Raw genomic sequence first — 14,483 nt, 5'->3', positions numbered from 1 at the left:
TAAGTTTCTCAAGATACACATAAGAGTGAAAACATATGGTATCTGTCTTTCTCTGTATGGCTTATTTCACTTAGCATCACACTCTCCAGTTCCATCCACGTTGCTACAAAGGGCCATATTTCGTTCTTTCTCATTGCCATGTAGTACTCCATTGTGTATATAAACCACAATTTCTTTATCCATTCATCAGTTGATGGACATTTAGGCTGTTTCCATGATTTGGGTATTGTTGAGAGTGCTGCTATGAACATTGGGGTACAAGTGCCCCTATGCATCAGTACTCCTGTATTCCTTGGGTAAATTCCTAGCAGTGCTATTGCTGGGTCATAGGGTAGGTCTATTTTTAATTTTCTGAGGAAACTCTACACTGCTTTCCAGAGTGGCTGCACCAATTTGCATTCCCACCAACAGTGCAAGAGAGTTCCCGTTTCTCCACATCCTCTTCAGCATCTATAGTCTCCTGATTTGTTCATTTTGGCCACTCTGACTGGCATGAGGTGATATCTGACTGTGGTTTTGATTTGTATTTCCCTGATGAGGAGCGACATTGAGCATCTTTTCATGTGCCTGTTGGCCATCCGGATGTCCAGAAGTGCAGTCTTTTGATTTGACATCTGAGCTGGGATACACAGCACAGCACTCCAGAATGAAGAGAGAGCCCACAAGCTGGAAGAAGGACCTTGAGAAACACCCAGATAACTTTTGTTTCGGTATTTCTGTTATCCTCCCCCTCCCTAACACCCATCACCAACACCAACTTGTGTCCAAAGATGGTTTTTAAAAATTCTGTGATTTCTCTTCTCCCTTTACAAGAAGCTCTTTCCTATTCCCTGTCCTAAAAGGATAAACAAAGAACCTTTCTTACAAGAGAAGTCTGTCTTGCTCACAGTGTTGTACATTTGTTTTGATGACTTTGTAAAGGTGAAATTGTAATGTAGGGCTAACGTGTAGCTTGAGAGATAACAGCTTTGTGTTGACACTGTAGCTTGAAAAATAACAGCTTTGTTCTGACACTGAAGGTTAAGACATAACAGCCTTGCTTTACTCTTGTAAATTAGGCTTCACCAATGAAGGAAACAAAAGTTCAAAGAAAAGAGCATCAGAGGCAGGGTCAAGGAGATCCACTGGTTGCAACTTAATGGCAGAAAGTCTAAAATAATCACCTCATCCGGGAACTGTTTCTAACTCATCTGGGAACTATTTCTCTGTTTTGTTCCCAGGTGATGATAAAACGATGTAATTGGCTATAAAAACTTTGTACCCCAGCTGTTCAAAGCCGCACTCTGATAAAGAGTGTTGGTCCCAATCGGTCGGCCTTGACTCTCATTGCAATAAACTTTGTTGTGACTGTCACTGGTGCCCGTAGCATTTTGTTTCAGGAGTCGTGTGAATGCAACAACTTCCCGTCAGAGGAGCCTGTCCTGAACAACTAGCATTTTCAGCCTGTCCTTGTCAAAGTTTTCTCCAGTAATTTTGTTAGGAAACACTATTCAGGAAGAAAATTGGTTTTATGGAAGATTCATGAATCAGGCAGCATCTCATCCTGCAAATAGGGGGGCTCTCCACTGAGCTACAGAAGAAAGGTCTTTAAAGGCAGGGAGAGGGCATTAAAAGAGAAGACAAAGAAAGGAATTTATTAGCAAGGAATGCGTTGTTTAGGCAAGTCTGGCTTCTTAAGGGGAGTGGAAGGGGTCTGTCAGTAAATCCTCAGTATCCCAGGGGGAGGCCACCCTGAATGGGTGCTAACAGACCACCGGAAGTGCATGATTGTGTGGAGAAAAGGGAACAATCTGAAGATGAGCCCAAATGTGGAGAGCAGAGAAGCCTTGGGAAATAGGGCAGGGAAACCAAGTGGCAAGTGTGCAGAAGAGAAGAAACTGTTGGCTACACGAGGTTGAGGCTTCCAGTACCGTCCACCTCCCTAAAACCACACATTATGTTTCTCTATGGCAAGAATTCACATTGAATGGCAACCTCTAACAGCGGTCCGTGCTTCACCCCCGGTGACCCCAGGAGCAGCTGCGGTGAGATCAGTGAGATCCAGTCCTCCCGGGCTGGGCTGGGGGAGGACAGCGAGCAGAGGGGTTCTCTTGTGCTCACAGCCAGCCCTCGTCTGGCTGGAGCAAAATGTTTCCACCCCTGTATCTGATCTCCTCTTCATCTCCTCTGCTTTTTCTTTCCTGTCCACCCTGTCCACTCTCCAGGTAAAACGCCTTTCTGTTTCTCCTCCTGTGATTTCCCTACTCCTCCTCACTAGGGAGCTGCCATCAGGCTGTCCCAAAGTTGGAGTCTTGCATAGGGATGCTAACTAAATAATAATCTGAACCCCCATCCACATGTTTCCTTTGATAATCTTAGCCATTCTGTATTCAGTGTTCTCGGTTTCTGGAAATCTACCTGTCTCAGGCCAGGGATCTGGTTATCATGTGTGGACTCTGCATTGGGGATGGTTTTGCTAATCCTTGGAAAGAGGTGGGGATCAACTACAGATTTTGTGGAACCCAGAGCTGGAGCTTCTGTAATATCTTTTCTCTGCTCCATTGGCATTTTAAAAAGAGTATTCCAATTGACAGAGTAGATGGAAGGGGACCAAATGGAAGCAGAGAGACCAGCTGGGAGACTCTGGAGGTCTGGATTCTGATGGTAGTGGGAGCTAGTGTGGTGGCCTTCAAAGTGGAGAGAGAAAAGTGGACAGATTTGCAGGTGGAGCTCAGAGAATGTGCTGATATGGAAAGGAAAGGGAAAGCAAGGGAAGGGAAGGGAAGGGAAAGGAAGGGAAGAATCGAGGGTAGTTGCTAGATTTTGGGTCTAAGGGACTGGATCAATGCTGTTGCTGTCTCTGGCAAATAAATGCAGTTTATAGTAGTGTCTCTAATGTGGTGAGTGTCATAACATATGCATTATGTTCACGGAGAGATGGATGGCTATAATACAGGATTCCCATTCAGGAATCAGCCTCGCTCAAGGGCTGTTCTGGCAGGGTCTGCCTCCTTGGAGAAACAGGCTTTTAAATATGATTCACACTTATCTTCCACCTGGGTCGAGGGCGGTTCTGTGCTTTATAAATCCTGAAGATGGGGACCATGTAGAGACAGTGAAGAGATATGCAATGAATTACTGAAAAGAAATGCAGAAGAGCTATACAGATGATTTGTTGTTTAACTTAAGGCACAGTTATTCTGAAAAATGTGAGAATTGTTATGCTGAGCTGGGATTACCTGTCAACTGTCCTAGGAAGCAGAATATGCTTAATCTAGTGAAGCTAAGAAAGTATAACTCTACTAATGCACTCAATTGTATCCGTTTTTTCTTTCATTAAAAATTTAAAAAATTATTCATTTGTGTGTGTGTGTGTGAGAGAGAGAGAGAGAATGAGCATGGGAAGAGCAAAAAGAAGGAGAGGGACACGCAGAATTGGATACAGGCACCAGGCTCTGAGATGTCAGCACAGAGCCCAAAGCTAGACTGGAACCCATAAATAGCGGGATCATGACCTGCGTAGAAGTTCAGCACTCAACTGACAGACCCACTCAGGTGCCCCTCCATATTTTTAAGAAACAGAGATGGAGAAGAGAGGAAGAGGGAGACAAAGAGAGAAAGAGAGAGATAATCTTAAGCAGACTTCATGCTCAGCATGCAGCCTGATGTGGGACTCAACCCAACAATTCTGGGATCATGTCCTGAGCCGATATCAAGAGTCCAATGCTCAATCGACTGAGCCACCCAGGTGCTCCGTTTCTTTAATTTTTTGTGTATCAAGAGATTTTGTAATAATCTTAGAGAAGTGTCGGTATTTTCTGGCTATAATTCTTTAATGTCTTAATTTAGAATATAAAAGCTTCACTGGATTCTAAGCTAAGGTTTTTAACTTTAAATATAAATTATATTGTTCTCTCTCATGTCACAATCCCTGACAGGGTGGTTGCACACACGAAATAGAAAAAGACACTTTGTCTTTCCACACAAGCATCGCTTTTGTACCCTGCAAGGTTGTGTTGGCCTGTGTAACCCCCCTGGCTGGCTTCTTAATGGCAGAAGAAAATTTCCATTTTGAATAAAAATGGTGTGGCAGGGGTCTCCCACTGAGATGCCCCAAAGTCAAATTTTGTGTTACTTGCTACATTGCTCTTATGAGGAACAACTACCAGCAGCAGCAGCAGCAGCTCAGAATTCTCTTCTTAAACTACAGTATTTTGTTTCCTCTTCTGTGAGCTACTTAGAGCCCACAGAAAAATCTCTTACCCAGGAAGAGTTAGAAGCTCCAGGAAATCCTGGAAAGTACTTGGGCATTCCCCAAGTATTGCAAGAGAACTTCAGGCTTTCTATAGACTTCGAATAGGCTTCTTTAGAAGCCTTCTATAGAGTTCCTGGGAGTGCAGCAGTCATTTATGGGAGGGGACCCTGGGGCAACAGAGGAGGGGTGTGCGTGAGGGGAAATGGGGGGCCCTATAAGGAAGCAGCTGGAGGTCCATCCTAATGCTGTGGCTTTTGTTTCTTGATGTACCAGGGCTTAGAGACCAAGATGGAAGAGCTTCACAGCTGAGACTTGTCTTAGTGGGTAAGATCGGAGCAGGGAAAAGTGCCACAGGCAACAGCATCCTCAGAGAGAAAGTGTTTCATTTCAGCATTGCGGCAACATCAGTCACCAAGACCTGTAACAAAGGGAGCAGCAGGTGGCAGGGAAGAGAAATTGTGGCCGTGGATACGCCTGTCATTTTTGACACCGAGGCACAGGATGCTGACACCTGCAAGGAGATTGCTCCCTGCATCTTCCTGACCTCCCCAGGGCCTCATGCTCTGCTCCTGGTGGTCCTGCTGGGCCGGTACATGCAGGAAGAGCACAAGGCCATGGAAAAGATCCTGCAAATGTTTGGACTCAGAGCTAGGAGATACATGATTCTCTTATTCACCCGGAAAGATGACTTGGATAGCATCAATTTCCATGAATACTTAAAGGAAACACCAGAAGGTATCCAAGAGCTGGTGGGGAAGTTTAGTGATCGTTACTGCATTTTCAACAATCTGGCGACAGAAGCTGAGCAGGAGGCCCAGAGAAACCAGCTGCTGGCCCTGGTCCAGTGAGTGGTGGCTGAGCATGAAGGAAGATGCTACACTAATAAGATGTACCAAAAGGCCGAAGAGGAAATTCAGAAACAAATACAAGTGATGCAAAAACTTTACAGAGCAGAGCTAGAGAGACAGAGGGTACAGATAAGAAGGGAGTTTGAAGACAAAGTCAGAAAGCTGGAAGATAAACTGGAGTGACAGAAATGAAGCAAAACATGGAGAGAGAATTGGCAGAGAAAGAGGTTTTCTATGTCCTAAAGCAACAAAATTCCGGTTATCAAATTGAGAGTCAATGTTGACTACTTGAATTTATCATAGGAGCACTGAAGAAGGCTTTTGTTTTTTTTCTTTCACCTGTTTATGGAAGATTAACTTGAATGAGAAGATCTCCTTATTTCCTACCCATTTTGTGCTGGCCCTCTCCAACCCCTCACTCCCCAACTCATTCACCAACCTTGGAGCACTCTTCCTTCTGTCTCTCAGACTCTCAAGACTAAGGGGTATAATCAGGTTCACTGTTGGCGATTGGTAGATATATGATTGACTTAACAGTGGAGGGACAAATTCTCAATTTGTGGAACTCCAGAGTAGAACGTATTGATGCTCTTCTAAGAAGATGACCCCAAACTTTACCTATTTATCCTGAATAAAACCTAGATTCTTTCTAGATTGGTGTACCCTCTCCCTTTGTGACTTCTACTCACTTGTTTTTGCCTTTGGGACACAGTGATCACCTTCCCCATACAGTTTGTTAGAAAGATTGGTTCTTTGGGGTGCCTGCCTGGCTTGGTCAGTTAAGTGTCCGACTTCAGATCAGGTCATGATCTCATGGTCGTGAGTTCGAGCCCCACGTGGGCCTCTGTGCTGACAGCTCAGAGTTGGAGCCTGTTTCAGATTTTGTGTCTCCTTCTCTCTCTGCCCTTCCCCCACTTGTGCTCTGTCTCTCTCTGTCTCTCAAAAATAAATAAATTTAAATAAATAAATACAAAATAAAAAAAGAAAGATTGGTTCTTTGTGTTGGATAATCTATTGATGGAGATGCTTATAGAATTCTTTCCAGATGAATGGAAATTTATTTAGTAACAGTTTTACAGAAGGATTCAAATTGTTCCTTATAAGCTGCCCACTGAAGAACAAAGAGTTGTTTGGAAAATAGACCTCTCAGAACTCAACTAAGTGAAATGCCAGAAAGAGCAGTTGAAAGACAGAGATTCAACACAGAAGAGAACTGTTTGCTGTATTCAGATATATCTACAGCAACTCTTTGACTTCAATGCAACATATTTGCTGAATAACCAGTTCTCTCCTTTTCATGTGAAACTAACTGTTGCCACTTCACCTCCATCACCTCAGACCTTTATTACTTACTGCACATACCGCCCCCTCCCAGTTGAATTATTTGTTTGTTGTTATTATAATAAAAATTTTCTGTTCTCTCATATTTCTATAAAATTGGAGTGCTCTTTTTCTTGGAAAACATCTTTGCTATAATTTTCTTTATTATTTTCTTTAAAATGTATTTATTGATTTATTTGAGAGAGCATGAGCAGGGGAGAGGCAGAGATCAAGAGAATCCGAAGCAGGCTCCACACATCAGTGCAGAACCCAATGCAGGGTTGAACCCACAAACCATGAGATCATGACCAGAGCTGAAACCAAGAGTAGGATGTTCAACCGACTGGGCCTCCCAGGCACTCCACTTTTGCTACCTATTCTAAGAACACAGGGGTGAGTTTCACTTTTTGGTAAAAGTTCAAGATGATTTTGGAACTAGTCTTGGTCTACCCTCAAGATATTTCTCCTCCTTTTCCTTGGAAGTTCCCAGCCACATCCTTAAACCCTCTGCCAGTCAAACACCACATTCTCCTTGGATTCATTCATTATGCACTGATAGAAATTATGTGTAACCAAGGCTTCAGAGGCCTTTCTGGTTTTCCTGGAGCAAAAATTCCTTTTAATATATGGATAGCAGTGGGAGGGTCTTTATCCCTTTTCTATTTTTCTACTTGGTCCTTCTCACATAATCCATTCTAGCATTTCCCAAAGCACATTTACATGTTGTACCAATATGTTCTAGTAGTCATATGTGACTTATGGAAACTCTCCTTGCTCTGCCGTCTTGAAATTGGCTTCTCCATGTCCAAACCCATTTTGCCCGAAGGGACATATATCTCTCCCAGTTTTCCTCAACACACATAGGTTTAGACTGTACTTTTAGTTAATCTTGAGGATAAGAGAAGCACAACACAAAGAAGCTCACAATCCCTTTAGAAATAATCACTCAGGAGAAGGGCCAAGATGGCAGAGTAGCATGGAAGTTTTCTGCTTCTCTTGACCCTGAAATATAGGTAGATAAGCACCAAAGCATTTTTGCACACCCAGAAAATGTACCTGAGGATTAATACAACAATCTGCATAACTTGAGCCACAGAACTTGGCGGGTACAAGGCACAGAAAGGTGATTTGGGGAGAGAGAACCCAAGGAGGGTAGGGAGTTGTTTTTGCTTGTGTAGAGAAGGACAGATACAGGGGATAGAGTACAGGAAAATACTCCCCCCAGAAGCAGCTGGAGAGAAAGAGAAAGAGTGGAAACACCCATAAGGGACTGACCAGGAAACAAAGAAACGATAAAGCAGAGTTTCAATACCATTAAGGGGGACTCTATAAACAGGGGAACACAGAGTTGGAAACTCTGCAGCTCAATACTTGGCGATGCTGTGGTGGGGAGGGCGAATCCCTAGGAGCAGACAGTGAGGTCTGAGGGCTCCTCAGGCCACATGGTGAGAGGTGGTTACCCTGATAAGAGGACATTTGGTAGAGGCCGTGTGGCCTACCCACAGTCAAAGTTCCCAGCGGACTTCAGAGAACAGCTATTTGCTGGTGTTGGAACAAGGGCGTTAAGGGTGGTGAAGTCTGGTACCACATGTATGTTGTGATTTGCCATAATCTCTGAGACACTGCTGCTACATGATCACGTGAAAATTTTGTGGGGCATGTTGGCAGTAGTAGTCTCTGGGCATCCGCAGTAACTCCACCACACAAACGTTCCCAGGAGCCACCAGCATCTGGCCATTGCTTGGCAAGACACTTCCACAGAGGGTCAGAGTGGGTTCAAGCCCCAGGGCCCTCAGAAATGAGGAGTTTGGAAACAAAGCTCCATCTGAGATAAAATTCAGAAGGGAGGTGCCACTTGATTGCTTGGTCATGGATAGTGTAGAAGTGGGGAGTGGATGGAAGCTGGAGACAAAGGATGGTTGCATGTTTGCCCATGGGTGAGAGCACAGAGTTCTGATTCTGGAGACTGGGTACCTGGGTGACGCCATTTACACCTCTCCCATGCATGCGCATTCATGCCTACACATGCCACAATGATCCACACCAGTAACCCTAGCAGCGCCATACAGTGGAAAACAGAACCATTACACCAAGCCTCATCCAACTGCACTAATGAAGCTCTAGAGGACTACAACAAGTCTTTCCACCTGCTTAGTGTATTCTCTGGAGTATAAGTTCTCCATAGTTCAACTTCTAGGGGAAACAGGATGTAATTTCATTCATATTTCATTCTGTTTGCTGATCCATTTGTTTAATATTTTTTCTCTTCCTTTCTTGTTCTTGAGTACAGAAAGAAAAATTATTTTTATTTTCCATTTTTATAAAAAATATTTTCCTTAAAATTTTCTACTGCATTTTTTACTTCTTTTGTAATTTTTTATTCTATTTTGCTTTCATAATTTCATTTTATTCAATTTTATTGTATTCTTTATAAAAAATATTTTCAAATGTTTCCTACTTTTTTCCCCTTCTTTTTCTTTTCTTTTCTTTCCCCTTTTCCTCTGTTACATCAAGCTCCTTTCAACAATCAGACCAAAACACACTTAGGACCTAACATCCTTTATGTGATATTTTTGTATTGTTTTTAATTTTTAGTTTTTCTTTTATTAATCCTTTTCTTCCTAAACAAAGGAATTCACCCCCCCAAAAAGAACAGGAAGCAATGACAGCCAGGGACTTAACATGGATATAAGCAAAATGTCTGAACCAAAATTTAGAATCTCAATCGTATGAATACTAGCTGAAGCTTAAAAAAGCATAGAATCCCTTTCTGTTGAGATAAAAGAATTAAAATTTGTCAGTACTAAATTAAAAATGCTAGAACTGAGATACATCTCAAATGGTTGCCACGGCAGCAAGGATGGATGAAGCAGAGTAGCAAATCAGCGATGTAGAGGACAAACTTCTGTTGAATAATGAAGCAGGAAAAAAAAAGAGGGGAACGAAGGCAAAAGAGTATGATATAAGATTTAGAGAACTCAGAGACTTATTAAAGAGGAAAAACATCTGAATAATAGGGGCCCCAGTAGATGAGAGAGAAAAAGGGGTAGAAAATTTATGTGAACAAATCATTGCAGAAAACTTTCCTAACCTAGGGAAAGACACAGACATCAAAATACAGGAAGCACAGAGAACTCCCATTAGATTCAACAAAAATCAAAGATCAACAAGGCTTATCATAATCAAATCACAAAATACACAGACGAGGAAAGAATTATGAAATCAGCAAGGGAAAAAAGTCCTTAACCTACATGGGAAGCCAGATCTGGATCTCAGCAGACTTATCCACAGAAATTTGGCAGGCCAATAAGGAGTGGCAGGATATATTCGATGTGCTGAATCAGAAAAATATGCAGCCAGGAATTCTTTATCCAGCAAGACTGTCATTCAAAATAGAAAGAGAGATAAAGAGTTTCCAAGACAAATGAAAAATAAAGAAGTTTGCGACTACCAAACCAGCCCTGCAAGAAATTTTAAGTGGGATTATCTGAGGGGAGAAAAGATGAATCAAAACAAAAAAAGACCAAAAGCAACAAAGACTAGAAAGGACCAAAGAACATCCCCAGAAACTCAAACTCTACAGGCAACAAAATGGCAATAAATTCATAAATTTCAGTACTCACTCTAAATGTCAGTGGACTAAATGTTCCAATCAAAAGACATAGGGTAACAGAATGGATAAGAAAGCAAGATCCATCTTTATGCTGTTTGCAAGAGACCTATTTTAGACCTAAAGTAACCTTCAGATAGAAAGTAAGGGGATGGAGAATCATCTATCATGCTAATGGTCTCCAAAAGAAAGCCAGAGTAGCCATCCTTATATCAGACAATCTAGATTTCAAAATAAAGACAGCAACAAGAGATGAAGGAGGGCATTATATCATAATTAAGGGGTCTATCCACGAAGAAGACCTAACGATTGTAAACGTTTATGCCTCCACCATGAAAGCACCCAAATATAGAAACCAATTAATCACAACCATAAAGAAACTCATTGATAATAATACCATAAGAGTAGGGGACTTCAACGCCCCACTTACAACAATAAACAGATCATCTAAGCAGAAAACCAATGAAACAGTGGCTTTGAATGACACACTGGACCTGTGGACTTAACAGATATATTCAGAACATGTCATCCCAAAGCAGCAGAATACACATTCTTCTGAAGTGCACATGGAACATGCTCCAGAATAGATCACATATGGGACACAAATCAGCCCTCAACAAGTACAAAAAGATCGAGATCATACCGTGCATATTTTCAGACTACAGCACTATGAAACTCGAAATCAACCACAAGGAAAAATTTGGAAAGACAACACATACTTGGAGAGTAAAGAACGTCCTGCTAAAGAATGAATGGCTTAACCAAGAAGTTAAAGAGGAGATTAAAAGTACATGGAAGCCAATGAACATAACACCACAGCCCAAAACCTCTGGAACTCAACAAATGTGGTTATAAGAGGGAAGTATATAGCAATCCAGGCCTTCCTAAAGAAGGAAGAAAGGTCTCAGGTACACAACATAACCTTACACCTTAAACAACTGGAAAGAGAACAGCAAATAAACCCCAAACCAGCAGGAGATGGGAAATAATAAAGAGCAAAGCAGAAATCAATGCTATGAAAAACAAAAACAAAAAACAGTAGAACAGATCAATGAACTCAGAAGCTGGTTCTTTGAAAGAATTAACAAAATTGATAAACCCTTAGCCAGTTTGATCAAAAAGAAAAAGGAAAAAAATGCAAATAAATAAAATCAAGAATGAAAAAGGAGAGATCACAACCAACACAGCAGAAATACAAACAATAATAGGCGAATATTAGGAACAATTATATGCCAATAAATTGGGCCATCTGGAAGAAATGGACAAATTCCTAGAAACATATAAACGACCAAGACTGAAATAAGAAGAAATAGAAAATTTGAACAGACCCATAGCCAGTAAAGAAATTGAATTAGTAATCAAAAATCTCCCTACAAACAAGAGTCCAGGGCTGTAGGGCTTTCCAGGGGAATTCTACCAAACATTTAAAGAAGAGTTAACACTTATTCTTTTGAAGCTTTTCTAAAAAATAGAAATGGAAGGAAAGCTTCCAAAATCAATCTACGAGGCCAGCATTATCTTGATTCCCAAACCAGACAAAGATCCCACTAAAACGAGAACTACAGACCAATTTCCCTGGTGAATATGGATGCGAAAATTCCCAAGAAGATACTAGCCAACTGGACCCAACAATACATTAGAATAATTATTCAGTACGATCCATGGGATTTATACCTGGGATGCAGGCCTTGTTCAATATCCAGAAACCAATCAATGTGATACATCACATCAATAAAAGAAAGGAAAACAGTCACATGACCCTCTCAATAGATGCAGAGAAAACATTTGACACAATACAGCATCCTTTCTTTATAAAAACCCTCAAGAAAGTAGGGATAGAAGAATCATACCTCAAGATCATAAAAGCCATATACAAAAGACCCACTGCTAATATCATCCTCAATGGTGAAAAACTGAGAGCTTTCTCCCTAAGGTCAGGAGAAGGACAAGGATGTCCACTATTGCTAGTGTTATTCAACACAGTATTGGAAGCCCTAGCCTTAGCAATCAGACAACACAAAGGAATAAAAGGCATCCAAATTGGCAAGGAGGAAGTCAAACTTTCACTCTTTGCAGATGATATGATACTCTATATGGAAAACCCAAAAGATTCCTCCAAAGAATTCTTAGGACTGATATATGAATTCAAAAGTCACAGGATATAAAATCAATGCACAGAAATCGATTGCATATCTATACACCAGTTATGAAGCAACAGAAAGAGAAATCAAGGAATCGATCCCATTTAGAATTGCACCAAAACCCATAAAATACCTAGGAATAAACCTAACCAAAGAGGTGATAAATCTATACACTGAAAATTATAGAAAGCTTATGAAAGAAATTGAAGAAGACACAAAAAATGGAAAAATATTCCATGTTCATGCATTGGAATAAAAAATATTGTTAAAATGTTGATAGTACCCCAACAATCTACATATTCAATGCAACCCCTAACAAAATAACACAAGCATTTTTACAAAGCTGGAACAAACAATCCTAAAATTTGTATGGAAACATAAAAGACCCCGAATAGCCAAAGCAATCTTGAGAAAGAAAAGCAAAGCTGGAGGCATCACAATTCCAGATTTCAAGATGTATTATAAAACTGTAATAATCAAGACAGTATGATACCGGCACAAAACAGACACTTAGATTAATGGAATAGAATAGAGAACCCAGAAATGAACCCACAAACACACGGCCAACCAATATTTTACAAAGTAGGAAAGAATATGCAATGGAATAAAGACAGTCTCCTCAGGAAATGGTGTTGGGGAAACTGGACAGCGACATCCAGAAGAATGAACCTGGACCACTTTTATACATCATACACAAAAATAAACTCAATACGGATGAAAGACCTAAACATAAGACAGGGAGCCATCAAAATCCTGGAGGAAAAAGCAGGCAAAAACCTCTTTGAACTTGGCCGCAGCAACTTCTTACTCAATGTGTCTCTGGAGGCAGGGAAACAAAAACAAAAATAAACTATTGGGGCCTCATCAAGATAAAAAGCTTCTGCAGGGCAAAGGAAACAATCAGCGAAACTAAAAGGCAACTGACAAAATGGGTGAGGATATTTGTAAATGACATATCAGATAAAGGGTTAGGATCCAAAACGTATAAAGAACTTATCAAACTCAACACCCAAAAAAGAAATAATTCACTGAAGAAATGGAAAAAGACATGAATAGACACTTTTCTAAAGAAGACATCTAAAAAGGGGTGCTTGCATGGCTCAGTTGGTTAAGCGTCCGACTTTGGTTCAGGTCATGATTCCATGGTTCATGAGTTTGAGCCCTGTGTCAGGATCTGTCCTGTTCAGAACCAGGAGCCCTCTTCAGATTCTGTGTCTGCCTCTCTGTCTTTGCTCCTCCCCTGCTCACACTCTCTCTCGCTCTCTCTCTGAAATAAATATACGTTAAAAATTGTTTAAAAGAAGAAGACATCCAGATGGATAACAAATGGAAAAATGCTCCACATTACTCATTATCAGTGAAATGCAAACCAAAACCACAATGAAATACCACCTGACACCAGTCACAATGGCTAAAATTAACAACTCAGGCAACAGATGTTGGTGAGGATGAGGAGAAAGAGGATCCCTTTTGCACTGCTGGTGGGAATGCAAACTGGTGCAGCCACTTGGAAAACAGTATGGAGGTTCCTCAAAAAATTAAAAGTAGAACTACCCTATGACCTAGCAATTGCACTACTAGGTATTTATCCAAGGGATAAATTTCAGACACATGCACCCTAATGTTCATAGCAGCACTACCGACAATAGACAAAGTATGGAAAGAGTCCAAATGTCCATCCACCAACAGATGAATGGGTAAAGAAGATGTATATATACACAATGGAGTGCTGCTCAGTGATCAAAAAGAATGAAATCTTGCCATTTGCAGCAACATGGTTGGAATTAGAGAGTATTATGCTAAGTGAAATTAGTCAACCAGAGAAAGACAAATATCATATGACTTCACTCATATGTGGAATTTAAGATATAAAACAGATGAACATAAGGGAAGGGAAGCAAAAAATAATATAAAAACAGGGAGAGGGACAAAACCTAAGAGACTCTTAAATATGGAGAACAAACAGAGGGTTTCTGGAGGGGTTGTGGATGGGGGGATGGGCTAAATGGGTAAAGGGCATTAAGGAAGACACTTGTTGGGATGAGCACTGGGTGTTATATATAGGAGATGAGTCACTGGATTCTATTCCTGAAATAATTATTGCACTATATGCTAACTAAGGAATGAAAATTTTAAAAAGAAGTAATAATTAAAAAAAAAAGAAATTGTCACTCAGATTGAGATAGATTTGGTTTCACTGTAGAATGTGCATACACTTTGCATCTACTGTTTTCATGATTGGAATTTTAGCCAAAGTTCCATTATGAATTTAACATACTACTGTATTATAACCTTCCGTGAGCAAATATTTAAACAAAGAGACACACATA

General features: G+C 40.8%; 1 pseudogene; it reads left to right on the top strand.

Moving 5' to 3' along the window:
* Positions 1 to 1,501: 1,501 nt before the first annotated feature.
* Positions 1,502 to 5,459, top strand: LOC123607102 (annotated as a pseudogene).
* Positions 5,460 to 14,483: the final 9,024 nt, after the last annotated feature.

This window comes from Leopardus geoffroyi, chromosome A2 (assembly GCF_018350155.1).
Source record: "Leopardus geoffroyi isolate Oge1 chromosome A2, O.geoffroyi_Oge1_pat1.0, whole genome shotgun sequence".
In the NCBI taxonomy this organism is placed as follows: Eukaryota; Metazoa; Chordata; class Mammalia; order Carnivora; family Felidae; genus Leopardus; species Leopardus geoffroyi.
Note: the sequence above shows the minus strand (reverse complement) of the source record. Positions and strands in the feature narration are given on the sequence as shown.